We start from the raw sequence: 14,615 nt of genomic DNA on the forward strand, positions 1-14,615 counted from the left end.
AGAACCAGTGCAGAGTATTCCTCCTTGGAGGTGGATCCAGTCCTCCATCCTTTGTAGGTCTTTCTTCTTAGATGCAGGAGGTCCACTAGTTCTCTGCAGATCCAAGGGGGCTGCTGTGCCCTTTTGCTGCCTTTCCTCTGAGATGGGATAGACTTTGCTTGTGCATCCAGGATCGCTTCCTTGAGGAGCAACCACTCTTTCTGAACTCCCCTAACCCTTTGGGTCATGGTCTCTTAGGGCCTCACTGACATGCCACCTGAGCTTCTCAAAGTCAGCTTTCCTGAAGTTGAGGACTTCTGTATTGGTGACTGATTTGCAAGCTTTACGGTGGATGATGAAGGTGATCAGCTCGTGGTCACTGTCACCCATCTTCCCTTTGATCATTATGTCACTGATTTGGTCATCTCCCATTGCCAGTACCAGGTCGAGCAGTGCTTTACCTCTTGTTGGCCCATAGACTTTTTGAGTCAGGTAGAGGTCATCCATGCACGTGAGAAAGCTTTGCGACTGTTCAGATTTGGCTGAGTGCTCTTCCCACAAGTTGTCTGGGTAGTTGAATTCTCCCATGACAGCCATGCACCAGGAGCGTGCAGCCTCAGCCAATTCCCTGGTGAACTCCTGGTCAAACTCTTGATCCTGGGTAGGGGGTCTGTAGTAGACTCCCATCATTGTGTCCTCTGTGCTGTGTTCCCCACAGATTTTAACCCAGAGGGCCTCCACTCATCCACCCTGGACACCAATGTCGGTTTGCAGGGATGTATAGTTTTCCTTGACATGGAGAGCTACACCTCCACCCCTTTAGTCCACTTGATCTGTACAGGGTATAGCCATCTATACCTGTGGCCCAGTCATGGGTGAAGTCCCACCAGGTCTCTGTTATCCTTATGACATCATAATTATTTGTGTTAAGCAGGAGGAGAAGTTCCTCCTGTTTATTCCCCAAGCTCCTGGCATTTCTGTACAGGCAGGCAAGTGTCCCTTTGGGGGCTTTTACCTTGCCTACAGATTGTTCCAGGGCTGGGGCAAGGGTGGGCTCTCTTTAGTGCCTTGGCCTCTTGGCTTTGCAAAGGTTGCTTAGTGGGCCAGCAGTGGCAGTAGTCTCCCCTCCCCCGCCGCGCTTAGTTTAAAGCCTGGTGGAGCAGATCAGCCAGTCTGGCTGAGAAACACCTCCTCCCCAGCAGAGAGAGGTGGAAGCTATCTCTTCCCAGCAGCTCACTGCCTCTCTCACCAAAGAGTGGGCTGTGGTCATGGAAGCCGAAACCTTCATGATGACACTAGTGCCGCAGTCTTTGGTTTACTACCTCAATCCTCCTCTCCCTCCAGCAGAGACAGTGGTTTTGCAATCACATCAGCCAATTCCCTCAGCACCATTGGGTGCTGTCTGGCCTCATGGACTTGTACAATTCCATCTTTTCTAAATAGTCCCTAACCTGTTCTTTTACCACTGTTAGCTACTCACCTCCTCTCCAAACTATGCTGCCCAGTGCAGTAGTCTGGGAGCTGACCTTGCCTGTGAAGACTGAGGTGAAAGGCATGCAGCCTTTTCTGCATCCTCTGTCACTAGGTTGCCTCTCCATTTAGTAAGGGACTCACGCTTTCCCTGATTCTCCTCTTGGTCCTGACATACTTGTAGAAACTCTTCTTGTTACCTTTCATATCCCTTGCCAGCTACAACTCCAATTGTGCTTTGGTTTTCCTGATTTCATCCCTCATGTCTGATACACCTCCCTAGTTGTTTGTCCGAGTTTCCATTTTTTATATGCTTCCTTTTTGTATTTTATCTTACTAAAGAGTGCCCTGCTAAACCAAGCTAGTCTTCTGCCATACCTACTGGTCTTCCTGCACATCAGGGTGAGTTGTTCTTGTGCCCTCAGTTCGGTTTCTTTAAAGTACAGCCAAATCTCCTAGACTCCTCTCCCCTTCATACTGGTCTCCTAAGGGATCCGGCCTATGAGTTCCCCGAGTTGAAGTCTGCTTTTCTGAAGTCCGGGGTCCTTACCCTGCTGCTTTCCTTCTTTCCTATCCTCCGGATCCTGAACTCAATCATCTCATGGTCACTGCTGCCCAAGTTGCCATCCACTACCACATTCCCCACCAATTCTTCCCTGTTTGTGAGCCACGGGTTAAGATGAACATGGTCCCTAATTGGCCTCTCCAGCACTTGCACCAGAAAGTTGCCCCCAACACTTTCCATTAACTTCCTTGATTGCCTGTGCACTGCTGTATTGCCATCCCAGCAGATGTCAGTGATTCAACTCCCCCATGAGAACCAGGGCCTGTGATCAGGAAACCCACTAGCTTTTGAAGAAAGCCTCATCTACCACATCTTTTTGGACTGGTGGTCTATAGCAAGCACCCATCATGACATCACCTTTGCTGCTGTCCCCTCTGACCCTAACCCAGTGATTTTCAACAGGCCTGTTTCCAGTTTCATACTGGAGCTCTGAGCAATCATGCAGCTCTTTTACATAAAGTACAACTCGTCCTTCTCTTCTCCCCTGCCTGTCCTCTCTGAACAGTCTATATCCATCCATGACAGTACTCCAGTCATGAGAGCTATCCCACCAAGTCTCTGTTATTCCAGTCATATCATAGCTTCATGACTGTACAAGGATTTCCAGTTTTTTCTGTTGTTTCCTAGGCTCCGTACGTTCATGTACAGACACATGAGGTAACAAGCCAATTGCCCTACTTTCTCAGGAAGAATGAAAAGGCCTTCCCTGTTGTTCCCTGCTGCTTGTGCTTTCTCCATGTCACCCATTTTCCCACTTATCTCAGGGCTTCTGCCTTCATCCCCCAGTGAACTTAGCCCAGAGCCCTCCTCACTAGGTTAGTGAGCCTGTTTGCAAAGAAGCTCTTTCCTCTCTTTTTCAGGTGGATCCCATTTATTCCTAGCAGTCCTTCTTGGAACAACATCCTGTGGTGAAAGAAGCCAAAGCCCTGCTGGCAGCACCATCTGTGCAGCCATGCATTGATCTGCAGGATGCACCTGCTCCTGCCTGGGCCTTTCCCCTTGACTGGAAGGATTGAGGGAATGCCACCTGAGCCCCCATCCCCTTCAGCCTTTCACCCAGAACCCTGTAGTCACTTTGATCTACCCAGGGTCTCTCCTGGCAGTAGCATTGGGACCCACATGGATGAACAGCATGGGGTAGTACTCAGAAGTCTGGATAAGTCTCAGTAATCTTTCTGTGACATCTCGGATCTGGGGTCTGCAAGCAGCAGACCTCCTGAGACAACAGGTCAGGAGGATGGATGCCTCCATCCCCCTCAAAAGGGAGTCTCCAAACATCACCAACCATCACATCTTCTTGGTGGTAGCGGTCTCAGTCCTTCCAACTTTGGGGAGGCCTATCCTGTCCTCCTCCACCAATGGAGCATGCTCCTTCTCCTCTGTTGCTAGGGATCCATAACTGTTCTCCAGACAAACTGCTGCAGGTGGAGATGAAAATTTTTGCTTACTGACAAAGTTCACATGCTTCCACTTTCCTGGGAGTCCAGGTCCTCTCCCTTCTCTGGCGCTGCCTTTGTTAGTCCTTCCTCCACAGTCCTAGAGATCTCCTTTAGCATGAAATCAATTAAGTCCTCTTGGTGAAGGATGCTTCATAGTCTTGCCACTTTCTCCTGTAGCTTTCTTGCCTGCTTCCTGAGAGACAACATGAGAAGGCACTGCTCACGTTGCAGGTACTCCCCCACTTGGCTGTCACTGGAAAGAACCTGCAAGCCACATTCTCCACAGCACCAAACCAGGACCTGGATGGAAGCCTCAGCAGTGAGGCCTCAACAGTGAGATCAAGATCAAGGAGTGGGAGGTAGAAGTTCAGCATTAAGATGCCATTAGAGCATGCTTTGGGGTTGTTGGTTATAATGGTGTTCGTCTAAGGACATAGGCAAACAAGGTTCTTTGGGTAAATGTGATATCTTTTATTAGACAAACTTCATAGAATCATAGAATCATAGAAGCAGGGCCAGAAGGGACCCTGTAGATCTTCAAGTCCGACCCCCTGCCTGGGCAGGAGGAAAAACTGGGCTCAAATGATCCCAGCTAGGTAGGCATCAAGCCTCTTCTTAAAGACCCCCAGGGTAGGAGCCAGCATCACTTCCCTTGGAATCTGGTTCCAGATCCTAGCCGGCCTGATTGTGAAGTAGTTCTTATGGATGTCTAACCTAAACCTACTCCCCAACAACTTGTGGCTGTTATTCCTTGTTATGCCAGGGGGCGCCAGAGGAAACAAGGTCTCTCCCAAACCCTTCTGGTCTCCCCTAGTGGACGGTCACCAGGTCCCCCCTCAGCCTTCTCTTGTGAAGGCTGAACAGGTTCAGGTCCTGCGGTCTCTCATGGTAGGGTCTGCCCTGTAGTCCCCGGATCATGCGGGTGGCCCTCCTCTGGACCCTCTCAATGTTGTCCACATCCCTCCTGAAATGGGGCACACAGAACTGGACACAGTACTCCAGCTGTGTTGCACAGAGGGGGAGGATCACCTCCTTGGCCCTACTTAATATTGGAAAAATTGTTCTCTGCAAGCTTCCAGACACAAACACCCTTCTTCAGGTTGTTTGTACCCAAAAGCTTGCAAAGAACAAGTTTTCCAACTATTTAGTTGGTCTAATAAAAGATATCACATTCTGGCATGCTGACACTTCATACTGATGTTTGACACTGTAGGAAATCAAATCCTTTCCTTCACTACTCAGGTATTGTCTGTTAGCATGTAAGTGCTATTAAGTGAGACAAAGAAGGTGGTGATGTCAATAATACATTGCTAGCATGAAAAAAGGAACTGAGTTTACAAACATGCTATTTAAGTTTCATCAGGTGAATTACTAAAATAGCTGGTTTTTGTTAAAGATTAATGCACATGAGCTTAATTGAAACTGTACAAGTAAGCTGAAGCAAGAGAATGCCCTCTCCATTTGTTTTCACAGAAACTTCAGCCATCAAAGCTTTCTGGAAATTGACTAGGTAGAAGTGTTACATTTTATCAGTGTAAACTCTTATTGGAAGATTAAGTCCTAAGTACCTAAGGACATTAAATAGGCTTGTGGAAACAGCTTTACACAATTGACTCCTTCACCGGGGCAGGGGGGACAATGGAAGGGGGAGGGTCCATTGTACCATGGGGAAAAAATGTTCTATTGAAATGAGACAACACCTCCTATAATATCACTTAAGTGGTCCATCTCAACTCATGATTACCTGTAAACCAGGGCGGGCAATTATTTTGGGCAGAGGGCTGCTTACTGAGTTTCGGCAAGCCATCGAGGGCCATGTGACAGGCAGCCCAGGGCAGATTAATATTAATTTTCTAAATTTTTTAGGGGCCCCGCGGGCCAGATAGAATGGCCTGGTGGGCTGCATCTGGCCCCCAGGCCACATTTTGCCCACCCCTGCTGTAAACTATCCTGGTGACAGGGTCTGATTGCTTGTGAATGCTACGAACTGTAGTATAGTTGGAGTGTGGTTGTGGCTGTGAGAGTTCAAAGAATATGTAAGAAGCAAGGTTGGTTTGGGGGTTTTTTTCTTTTTGAGTGGGGTAATATCTTGTATAGGACCAATTGTATGGATGGGAGAAATGCCAGAAAAACTTTTGTGCACATGTGCCCTTCTTCAAAAATGTTGCTTCATGGTAATACTATATATGCTTACTACTACAGCCTACTGCTAGCTTTAGTGAATATGAGTGTAGGCACCAAATACACTATATATCATGTCCTCTGAAGGATCACAAGCTTGACATAGTGGAGAGATTAGTGTGCTACCAATGACCCTGAGAACAATGCTATCTGGAGTTTTGTACTCCTGGTAGGATATCATAGATTTAATAGATTTCATAGACATTAGGGCTGGAAGGGACCTTGGAAGACCATTGAGTCCAGCCCCCTGCCCCAGGGGCAGGAAGTCAGCTGGGGTCACAGGATCCCAGCAAGATAGGCATCCAAATGTTTCTTAAAAGAGTCCAAAGTAGGTGCTTGCACCACCTCTGGAGGGAGTCTATTCCAGGCCTTGAGGGCTCAAACAGTAAAGAAGTTTTTCCTGATGTCCATCCTAAAAGGGTCTTGGAGGAGTTTGTGACCATTTGACCTTGTCATCCCTTGGGGTGCTCTGGTGAACAGGTGTTCCCCCAGATCCTGATACACACCCCTTATATACTTATAGGCAGCCACCAGGTCCCCCCCGAGCCTGTGCTTTTCCAGGCTGAAGAGTCCCATGGCTCTCAGCTTCTCTTCATAAGGCCTGTTCTCTTGTCCTCTGATTGTACACTTGGCTCTCCTCTGGACTCTCTCAAGCTTTTCCACATCTTTCTTGAATTGTGGAGCCCAGAATGGGATGCAGTATACAGCTGCGGCCTCACCAAGGCCGAGTACAGTGGGAGGATGACATCCTGAGAGTTGCTTGAGAAGCGTCTATGGATGCAAGCCACAGTTTTGTTTGCTTTACCAGCTGCAACATTGCATTGGTGGCTCATGTTGATGTTGTCGTCAATCATGACCCCCCAGTCCCTTTCAGCCATGGTGGTAGTGAGCATAGCACTGTTGAACCTATAAGCATGATGTGGGTTTTTTCCCCCCAAGGTGGAGCATCTTTCCATATCGAATGTCATCAGGTTTTCTGTATTGAATGTCATCAGGATCGCCCAATGGCAGCAAGGTAGAGAACGAAATTTCCAGATTAATAACAATCAAAATATAAAACAAAAGTCCTGAATGGTGGAGCAGGTGGATGAAGAAAGAATACTTCACAATGGCGGCAAAGATGAATGAAGACTGCAGTGGAATAGAAACTTCCTTGCCATCAGATTAAGGTTTCCTTCTGGCAAAGTGTTGTGTGGTTGCTGATGTGAAACAGCATCCCCATGTTTAAAGAAGTCACGCGCAAGCATCTTACTTCAATAGCAAGTCCTACAGCAATGGGTGAGTGGTAACATGGGCAGTGAGGCAGCGGAGGAAGGCATGTCCTATCAGGCACCATGAGACCTGGCTACCAATACTGTAAAGGAGGCTCTGCTGGCCCTGAAGGTGGAAGGTGTCGACCTGGCTGTGGAGACAGGCCAGGCCTTACACCACCTCATGCAAAAAGAAGCTCAGGACACCTGCAGAGACCCAGTACCAAACCCGACCAGAAGGACCCCAGTGCCCATCTGTGGAGACTGGCCAGGATCTCTGAAGCAGGAATGCAGGGAACAGCAAAGTAGTCTGGAGACAGCAATAACCTTGTTGCTCAGACAGCTTCCCATTTCCTGTGAAAGTTGAATCTCCGAATCTCTGAATCACCCATCCCCATCCCCTGCCCTCTCTTCCAGCCCCACAATGGCTGCCCCACCTGCCCCAGCTCCCAGCACTTTGAAAAAAAAAGCCATGACTCAGCCAGTGCAGCTGGGCTGGGGAGCAACCCCTGCTGCCCCACGCTGCATGGGGGAGGCTCTGCACAAGTCCCCTGACCCCCCCCCACTGCTGCCTCGCCTGCCTCAGCTCTGGCCCTTTAAGTACCCCCCCCCCAAAAAACCCACAGACTCACCTGTTTCTGCCTGGTGGGGGTCAATCCCTGCTGCCCCCCCACTGCCCCGTGCCACATGCGGGGCTCTTCCGCGAGCCCCCTGAAGCCCCAAAGCTGCTGCAGGAGCTGCTGAGTCCCAAGGGTTTTCTCGTTCTTTTTTTCTTAAAGGGCTGGAGCTGGGGCAGGCGGGGCAGCCATGGCGGGGGGGCTGGGGGAACAGGCAGGGGATGGGGCCTGGCAGGGGTCTCCCCATGGTCCCCTCCCCCCTCCTCCAGGCCCTCCCCCCCGACTCCCTATTTACCTGCTCTGAGTCTGGCTGCAGCTCCCTGCTGCAGTGGGCAGGGACTGCCTGAATCATTGAAGCTCTCCAGATCTTTTCCAAAGATTCGGAGAGCTTCAAATCGATTTGGACCTTTTAATTTGTCTCCTGATTCAATTTGGATTTGGAGATTTGGCCACCAAATTGGTCCAAATCTCTGAATCGAATCAGCACCCGAAGCTTTGCATAGCCCTAGCCCTATAGTCCCAACTCAGCAATAGTCACCATTTAAGAGGTGGGCAAAAAAAAGAAATTCGAGGACATCTTGAAGGTTAATCTGAAGAAATGCAATTTTAATATTAATGTCAATACGGGGAGTCTCAAGCACTGAATCATCCCCCATGGCACCAACATGTACAATAAGCAAACTCTTTCTTTCACTGTGGAGGTGAATAGACAAGGGAGGCAAAGGGAAAGATCTGTGACCTAACATCACCAGGATCTACAACTTCCCCCCAGAACTATTTACAATATCTGCAGTCAGTCAAGCAGATCCTAGGTCAGCCTCCTGAGTCTTTCCTATTCAATCACTTTCCTATTTCTTGGAGACTGTCGTGCTTATATTGAGGGACTGCCAATGATATATCATGTGATTGTCTATCTGCGTATTTACACTATAATAAACTTTAGTATCTATGGCCTGAATTCAGTAAAGCATGTAAAGACACTCAGGTCTCACTGATGTCAGTAAACACACTAAGAAGTTTTGCTGAATGGGGGCCCAAATGCACGGAGAAGGTAAAACAATCATAGGTGCTTAATTCACCCACATCTAGTTTGTGGGTGAGTGTTATACCTTCAATACTGATCACTTTGTCTCTCTCTTTTCAAGTCAATGGGAATCCTATCACTGACTTTAGTGTAAGTACAGGCAGGAATAGGTCACAAATTATTTTTATTTGTTGTGTTCTTCTGCAAGGGGCTTTTAAAAACACATCTGTTTTAGTGTTCTTTTTCTGTTACTGAAAAGGCCTCCAGTGCTTGGTCCTCAAAGAACTAGTGGGAAGAAATATTGTTTTAAAAAATCTTGTCTAACTGATTTTAGTAAAGTCAGCCTTCAGACAGAAAGGAGTTCTTAACCTTAATTGTAGCAGAGAGTTGCCGCTGCTCTGTTATAATCTAATGAAAAGTGATATTTTTTCTAGACTTTTTAAACCATCTTATAGAATTGTATTTCATTAATAGAATTCTGTATCAATTTTACAGGGTAATTAAAAAAACTATATGAGTCACTGTATCAACAAATGTACCTTAGTAAGTGGTAGAACAACATTTTGCTACATTCATTCTACCTTACTGTGTAGCTTAGTGCAGAGAACCTAATGACTGTAACAAATTTCTTCATCCATTGTGTGACTTTCCTCCAAATAGGTTGTCAGGACACATGACAATGCAAAGCACTGATGAATATTTTGTCTGAATAATTACACTTTAAAAATTCAGCTGGAAATCTACTGTCACACAGAACAGACGGGGTAAACAGCAGGTAATCAGGAATTGTCTCTTGCTCTCTGCATTTAGCCATAAACCCTGGCTAGAATTCACAGAAGATTAAGTACTTCAGTAGGAACCTGAGAACTGGCAAATACTGCAATGAGTAGCTGTTAATACTTTTTAGGTGCAACTTATGCATCAGGGTCTATTTGTTGTATTTCTGTGTGCTTTTGTTTCTAAAGCTCCATTGTGAAAATTACATGAACTCTTTCTGTGATCTGATCAGTATAAGCAGCTTTGTCTTTAATACTAGTCACCATACCTTGGCTGAGCTACCTTTGCTTACATTGTGATACCCTATGGAACAAAATTGCTTAATCACTTTGATTGTAAGCCACCTGCATATATTAAGACACTCTAACTATTGTACAATACATAAGTAAACTGTCTCAGAATGGTCTCGCCACACTTTGGAGAAAAAAATTCAGATAGACAAAGCTAACAATGCTGAGCACTAGGGGTGTGCGAAACAGGACCTATTTGATTCGGATTCAGCCCAAATCAGGGACAGTGATTCAATTCCTTGATTCAGATCACTGTCTCCAATTCAGTTCAGCTTTAAATGATTTTTCTACATACCTCGAGGTACCAGGTGCAGTTCATGAACACTGCAATGCTGCGGGGGATGGAGCATCCCACAGGAACACAGGGGCCCCCCCCACATGCTCGGCAGTGAACCTGGAAGTACTTCTGGTCCACTTCTGAGTCTGCCAGGGAGCGCACTGAGGCCCCCCCCCCAGCTTGGCAATCGAGCACAGGGGGGCCCCAGGTACCTCCCCAGACCCAAGAGGCACCAGTCACTGAGCCAGGGGCATGCAGGGGGTCCCCCAGCACACTCTCCAGTGGACCTGGAAGTGGACCAGAAGTGCTTCTAGTCCACTTCTGAGTCTGGTGCTGAGCGTGCTGGGGAACCCCCCATGCTTTTGTGGGATGCTCCATGCGCCCCAGCATCACAGCATTCACGAGCTGCCTGCTACCTAGAGGTATGTAGAAAAAACATTTAAAGCTGTGTCTATGTCTGAATCACCGAAACTTTCCAAATCTCTCCGAATCGATTCGGAGGGCTCCGATTTGATTCAGAGAGATTAAAGTGTCTTCTGATTTGATTCAGATTTGGAGATTCAGCCACCAAATCAGGCCGAATCTCCGCCGAATCGAATCAGGGACCAAAGCTTTGCACAGCCCTGCTGAGCACAATCTGGAGTGCGTATCTTTGTAAGGAATTGTAGTTTTTGAATCCTGCTAATAGTATAGTTTGTCTATTAATACTGCATTTGACAGAAACTGGAGTCAAAGCTATGGGCCAAATTCCAGCTCTCATCATTTTGTCTGACTTTCCCAAATTGGTTCAAGTGAACTGCTCCAGGATAACAGTATTTTGGATCTGAGTGTGACCAGGCTGCTCCCATACAACTGTCAGCTCAGACTACCGGTGAAAAGAGCAAAAGATCTGAATGGAAGAAGATATGCATGAATGGTCGGTACATGGGGAAGATGCAGTAAAATGCATTTAAACCCTACCTCAAAAACTCCTAATCACTCATTTCCTAAGAATAAAAAGCAGATTTCGGGAAAGTCAGGACGCAATATTGCATTCACTGGGTTTTTTTGATGCATTTGTACGTGAAAGGGAGAATTTGGCCCTATATTCATAGAATAACACAATGTTAGGGTTGGGAGGGACTTCAGGAGGTCATCTAGTCCAACCCTGTGCTCAAAGCAGGACCAGCCCCAAATGGCTCCAAGAGCCCCCTTCAGGACCTTTGGGTGCATCATGTCCAGCCCCGTTCCCCATGGACACAGGAACAAACCATCCCAATGTGCAGAAAAACAAGCAAATATAACAGAATGCCAGCTTGGGTTAGCAGGGATGTGGGAGGCCTGTGCTCGCCGTGTGACTGCTGGCCTGCTCTGTTCGTTGAAGCATGTTGCACCAGGGTCTACTGGTCTGCCACAACTTGATGTTACTTGAGGTTCCACTGGAGGATGTTGTTCAGTGGCTTCCAAACCCTGGGCACCTTAGCTGATGCTTCTTCTGTGGGGCTCCTTACCACCCCCCTTCACCCCACCCCTTTCCACTCGGGTGTCTGGCTTGTGTCCCAGGGGGTTCTGGATGTGATGTGGGGCACTGTCTGCTCCTCCTGGGCAGTCTGTCTCTGCTGTCAGCTGATGGTACAGGTGTCTTCAATCAGAAAAGAAACAACTTAACAATACTAGAACTGAAATTCTCTCTGGGGTGCAGGTGAACAGGGCAATGATGCTCACTGTGTTGGGTACTTCTTCTTTAGCACCTCCTCTCCTACATGTGGGTTACACCAAGCACCCATCGTGTAACTTCTGTGTCGGGGCTGTGACCGCAAGAGCACCAGGCTCTGGATCAGCTGGCCCCTGGCCACATCTGGTAACACCTCATGGGGTGACTTCCAATGTCTTGCTTCACTTACAGGTGTGCCGTTGCCCACTCTTGGGTCTCAGAGCCTGAAGGCATGATGCTATGATGGGTTCAGTAGCCGGGCTCCCTGCTGGGCTTGCTTTCCAGGTAGGACTAGTTCATGTGTCCTGAGCTGCCTCTGTCCTGTCCCAGCCACCCTGCATCTACCTGTGAGCCAGGTCCAGCATGGGTGCAGTCTCAGTGATGCCTCCATCTGGCCTGTGCAGGCCACCTCCAGTTTGGGTGGACTCCATACCTTTAAGAGCTGAGAGAGCTCAGATGCTCTAGGGGAGCCTCTGCTGCGGTTGGAGCTGCTGTGCTGCCCGGAGGTCTGTTGGCCTGTGGCTCTGCCGACCCATGCTGGCTGCAGGGAAGGTGTACAGAGGTGCTGCCAGTGCTCCCTCCTTCCTGCTCCCCCCTTGTGTGCGTCTGGGCTCCCTTCATCCCAGGAGCTTTGAGGAGCCGAACCAATCCACAGCCCCACTTCCAGCTGCAGGGCACTGGAGTGGCCATGTGCAGACCTGGAGCCCAGCAGTGCAGCGAGTGGGGCACAGATCTGCCACAAAGGAATCCTTCCATGAGCTAAAATGCAAAAAGGAAGAAAGAAATGAAAACTTGGACAAACTAGGGAGAAGTATAGGACTATGAAATCAGGAAAGCAAAACCACAATTGGAATTGTAGCTAGCAAGGGACATGAAGGGTAAGTTTCTCCAAGTATGTCAGCAACAAGAGGAGGATCAGGGAAAGTATTGGTCCTTTACTAAATGGGGGAGGCAAGCTAGTGACAGAGGATACAGAAAAGGCTGAAATGCTTAATGCCTTTTTCACCTTAGTCTTCACAGGCAAGGTTAGCTCCCAGATTACTGCACTGGGCAGCACAGTTTGGGGAGGAGGTGAGCAGCCAATAGGAGCAAAAGAACAGGTTAGGGACTATTTGGAAAATATCCCTAGGACTGGATAAGTCATAGAATCATAGAAAATTAGGGTTGAAAGGGACCTCAGGAGGTCATCTAGTTCAACTCCCTGCTCAAAGCAGAACCAGCCCTAACTAAATTATCCCACCCAAGGCTTTTTCTAGTTGGGTTTTAAAAACCTCCAAGGATGGAGAGTCCACAACTTCTCTGGGCAACCTGTACCTGGATTTTACTAACCTCCTTGTGGGAGATTTTTTCCTAGTATCTACCCTAACCTTCCTTTGCTGCAACTTGAGACCGTTGCTCCTTGTTCTGTCATCTGTCACCACTGAGAACAGTCCAGCTCCATCCTCTTTGGAACCTCCCTTCAGGTAGTTGAAGGCTGCTATTAAATCCCCTCTCAGTCTTCTTTTTTCCAGACTAAATAAGTCCAGTCCCCTCAGCCTCTTCTCAGAAGTCATGTCCCCCAGACCCCTAACCATTTTTGTTGCCCTCTGCTGGACTCTCTAATTTTTCCACATCCTTTCTGTAGTGGGCAGCCCAAAATTGGATACAGTGCTCCAGAAGTGACCTCACCAGAGCTGAATAGAGGGGAGTAATCATTTCCCTTGATCTGCTGGCAGTGCTCTGACTAATGCAGCTCAGTATGTCACAAGGGCACACTATTGGCTCATATTCAGCATAGTGTCCATTGTTATCCCCAGGTCCTTTTTTGCAGAGCTGCAGTCAGTCCCCAGCCTGTACCAGTGAATGGGATTATTCTGTTCTATGTCTAGGACTTTGCACTTGTCCTTATTGAATCTCATGAGTTTTCTTTTGGTCCAATCCTCCAATTTGTCAAGGTCTTTTTGAATCCTAGCCCTACTCTCCAGTATATCTACTACTCCCCCCAGTTTGGTATCATCTGCAAACTTGCTAAGGTTGCACTCCATCCCATTTTCCAGGTCACTGATGAAAATATTGAACAAAACCAGCCTCAAGACTGAACCCTGGGCCACTCCATTGGATACTGGCTGCTAACTAGACATCGAACCATTGACTACTACCTTCTGATCCTGATGATCCAGCCAGTTTTCTATCCACCTTACAGTCCATTCATCCAACCCAGAATTCCTAAGCTTGCTTGAAAGAATGTTGTGGGAGACTGTATCAAAAGCCTTGCTAAAGTCAAAGTATACCACATCCATTGGTCTCCCCAGAGCAGTCATCTTGTCACAGAAGGCAATCATATTGGTCAAGCATGTCTTGCCTTTGTTGAATCCATGTTGTCTGTTCTTAATCACCTTCTTCTCTTCCAAGTGCTTAGAAATGAATTTCTTGAGAAACTTCTCCATGTTTTTTGCAAGGACTCAGTTGAGGCTGACTAGTCTGTAGTTCCCTGGATCCTCCTTCTTCCCTTTTTTAAAGATGTGCCTTATATTTGCCCTTTTCCAGTTGTCCAGGACCTCCAAATCACCTTGAGCTTTCAAAGATGATGGCCAGCAGCTCTGCAATCATATCAGCCAATTCTCTCAGCAACCTCAGGCGCATCCCATCTGGCCCCATGGACTTGTACACATCCAGCTGTTCTAAATAGTCCTTAATTCTTTCATCGCTGTTGAAAAAGGCATTGAGTACTTTAGCCCTTTTTACATCCTCTGACACTACGTTGCCCACCCCTCCTCCATTCAGTAAAGGACCCACAATTTCCCTGACTCTCCTCTTGTTGCTGACATACTTGTAGAAACACTTGTTGCCCTTCACATCTCTTGCTAGCTGCAGCTCCGACTGTGCTTTTGCCTTTCTAATTTCATCCCTCCATGCCTGAGCAATACGCTTATACTCCTCCCTAGTTGTTTGTCCAAGTTTCCACTTATAAGATTGTTTTTGTGTTCGAGCTCACTGATGAGTTTCTACTAAGCCAAGCTGGTCTTCTGCCATACTTGCTAGTCTTCCTGTGGATGTTTCGCTCCTGTCCACTT

The sequence above is a fragment of the Crocodylus siamensis genome, chromosome 1 (genome assembly GCF_052110815.1).
Source record: "Crocodylus siamensis isolate JL-2025a chromosome 1, ASM5211081v1, whole genome shotgun sequence".
Taxonomy (NCBI): Eukaryota; Metazoa; Chordata; order Crocodylia; family Crocodylidae; genus Crocodylus; species Crocodylus siamensis.